This window comes from Dipodomys merriami, unplaced genomic scaffold, assembly GCF_024711535.1.
Source record: "Dipodomys merriami isolate MVZ:Mamm:240054 unplaced genomic scaffold, mDipMer1.0.p SCAF_167, whole genome shotgun sequence".
Taxonomy (NCBI): Eukaryota; Metazoa; Chordata; class Mammalia; order Rodentia; family Heteromyidae; genus Dipodomys; species Dipodomys merriami.
Window position 1 is genome coordinate 1,633,458 of NW_027203015.1, and position 3,838 is coordinate 1,637,295.

Sequence of the window (3,838 nt, forward strand, 5' to 3'; positions counted from 1 at the left end):
AGGTCAGGTGTGCCAAGAATAGAGCAGCCTGAAGAGAAGAAGGGAATGGTTGAAGGAAAAAATGAAAAGACCTGAAAGTTAGGACAGGTCTGGAGAGAAGGAGGATGAAGAGAAAAGAAAAAGGCTTGTCCTTTGAAGTGTAGAGCTTTGGAGTCCATTATGTTGGGGCCTGGTTGTTTGCAGACCAGTTAACAAATGGCTGGGTTGATCTTGGAAGGTCTGAGGATTCATGGTTGAGGCTGCATTTAGTTCTGGGCATCCAGCCCAGGTCAAGGTAGTCGCTTATTACAAAATTAATAAGGACAAGACAGGTTTGTGATGTTACATTGCATTAATAATATCACAATGTCAACATGAGTTCACAAAGGGATTGTAACGTCACAATGGTGATGTGGTCACAATTGGTTTCTGAAATCGACCTATATGCCACATTTGAGATAGAATGAAATCACAGAATAGGCAATCACATTGTCTCTGTGACCTCACCATGAAAATGTGATGTTATAATGCTATGATGTCATTGTTATTTTGGGATGTCACAATGGGCTGTTGGTATCATAACAACGTGATCTCACTCGAGATGTCACAAAGCATTTTTAATGATACAATGGCATGCCTGATGTCAGTTGTCCTTTGTTCAAAATGAAGACATGGTTATCCAAAGGGACTGTCATGTCACAAACATCATGTGCTTTTTCAAAGGTGCTAAGAGGTCACAACAGGTTTGGGATGTCACAAGGTAATCATGATATCACTGTGGTAATGTGATGTCACAATGTGTTTGTGATATGACTGTGGTGATAAGGTCATACATGGATAGTGATGTCACAATGAATTTGTAATATCACCATTACATCTCCAATTTCATTCTACTAGATCACAATGAAGATACGAGTTCACATAAGGAGCTAGAAGTCAGAAAGGCCATGAATTTTGTGAAATACGAGGAAATAAATGATTGGTGAAAATGCAATGGAGACAATTCCATTGGCAATGTGATGTTACCATTACATGAGATATTATTTTTTGAAGTCACAAAGAGTTGGTGATTCCATACAGGTGAGGAGATCATATAGGTTTGTGATTTCACAATGGGATGGTGATGTCACAATCTCATGCCAGATCTCTAATTGACAATGAATATATAAGTTTACAAGGGTTAATGATGTCTCCAAAGGAATATATTGGCACAAGTTTAATGAGTCGTAACAGGTTTGTGACGTCACAATGTGACTCAGTGGTCATGACATCTGGCAGTGTGATGTCACAGTGGTCATGATGTCACAGTGGATTTCTGGTATCACATGTCATTCCTGAAGTATTATGAGTTAAACAATTTATGAACTCAGAGAGGCCAAAGATATCACACTGGCAGCATGTCAAAAATTTATGAGGATAGGACAATTTTGTGATGTCACAGTGGGTTAGTTATATCATAATGCAAATATGGTGTCATCAAGGTATTGTGATATCATAATGGTTATGTAGTTACAATGTATTTCTGATATCAACTCACCTGCCACATTTGATATAGAATGCAATCACAAAATAGGCATTCCAAGGTATCTGATATGATGTCATTGTTGTTTTATGATGTCACGATGGGCTGATGTTGTCATAATGACAATGTGATGATACACTGGTGATGATGTCACAAGGGTTTTGAAATGTTAAAATGCCATGTCTGATCTCAATTGCCATTAGCTCAAAATTATATGGGTACACAACGGCCTGTGATGTCACAAAGGCCATGCATTTTTCAAAGCTTTTGAGATCATAATAGGTTTGAGATGTCACAATGTGGTCATGGTGGCACAATGGCAATGTGATATCACTATGAGTTTGTGATGACACCGCGGTGATGTGTCACAATGGGATAGTGATGTCTCATCAAGTTTGTAATATGACAATTTCTTCTAATTTACTATGAGGATACTGTAATAACCAGTGGGGCCAGAATTATCTGTGGGAGCTGATAATCATTTTGAATTCTTGGTCTGGCCCACCAGAGAGAGTGGGGAATGCTGCCGAAGGTAGAGGTGTCAAACCTCACATGGTGAGCTGTCAAGAAGTGATTGAGAATTGGGCAGTTTGGGAAGTGATGGTTGGTAAATGTTAGGCAGGAGACCTGTTGGAGTGAGGAGGGTTACAATCTATATATAGGTTGCATTTTCAGAGCACTGCAAGAGGAGATAAAAATGGGAGCTACACGGATGGAAGAAAGTGCTAGGATAGCAGGAAGGAAAAAACCTGAGAAGAGAGGTAGTTGAAGGAGAGCAGAAGGTTGGCAAGTGGTCACTGGGGCAGAGTAGGGCAGGCCTGTGGAGAGTGGAGTGGCCTAAAGAAAAGAAGGAAGTGGTGGAAGGGAAAAAGGGTAAGACCAGGAAGGAAGGATAGATCTATGGAGAAGGAGGGAGGAATGGAAAAGTAAAAAGCCTTGCCCATTGAAGTTTGGAGCTTTAGAGATGATAATTTTTTGGATGTTGGTATGCAGATCAATTAAGGAAGGGTGCCCATTGAAGGTCTGAGGTTTGGTGGTCAAGTCTGCTCTTGGACCTGTGTATCAAGTCCAGGATAAGGTAATCACAGTCCCCTTTCTAGTGTAAATTGGTTTATTATATTAAATGTGACTAGATGGTTTTTCTCCTTGCCCTAGAGGTCATAAGTACACGAGTTCACAGAAAGAGCTTGAAGTCTCAAAGGCCATGAATTTTCTAAATGTGATGTGGCCATAATAGGTTTGTAAAAACACAATGGGACAGTGATATCACAATGGCAATACCACAATGTCATGTCAAAATAACGCTTTAAGACCCCAATTAGTTGTTGATGACATTATCATGATAAGGTTACAATAAGTTAGTTTGTGATGTCACAATGGGATCATGATGTCACAGCGGCATGGCAGATCTCAATTGTCATTAATTGGCAATGAATATATGAGTTCACAAAGGAACTGTAATGTCCCTAAAAGCATGTGTTGTCACAAATTTGATGCCATTCTAACAGTTTTGTGATATCACAATGTGACACAATGGTCATGACCTCTGGCAGTATGATGTCACAAGAGATTTCTGATATCACATGTCATGCCAGAAATATGAGATTGAAAACAGATTATGAGCTCACAAAGGGCCTAATATATGACAATGGCAACATGTCACAAAACTTATAAGGACAGGACTGGTTTGTTATGGCACAGCAAGTTAATGATATCACAATGGCAATGCTATGTCACAAAGGATTGTGATATCAGAATGGTTATATGGTCAAAATGGGTTTGAGAAATAGCATGCATTCCTAGAATAGGCATTCACACTGTTACATTTATGATGTAACAATGTCACTGTCATTTATAATGCTATGATGCCATTATCATTTGGTGATGTCACAATGAGCTGATGGTGTCATAATAAAAATTTGATGTCACTGTTGGTTTATGATGTTACAATGGTTATTAAGACACAGTATATTTCTGATATCAAAACACATGTCAAATTTGTAATACAATGAAAAAGTTGGGTGCCGGTGGCTCACACCTGTAATCCTAGCTACTCAGGAGGCTGTGATCTGAGGATAACAGTTCAAAGCAAGCTTAGGCAGGGAAGTCCATGAGACTCTTATATCCAATAAAAACCACTAGAAAACCAGAAGTGGCGCTGTGGCTCAAGCGACTGAGTACTCACCTAGAGCTCAAGAGCAGGCAGAACACCCAAGCTCAGATTTCAAGCTCCACGACCCCCCCCCACACACAAAGGATTAAAAACAGACATACACAATCTGTCTATAACTTCACAATGAAAATGTATTTTCATAATACTATCTTGTCACTTTAGTT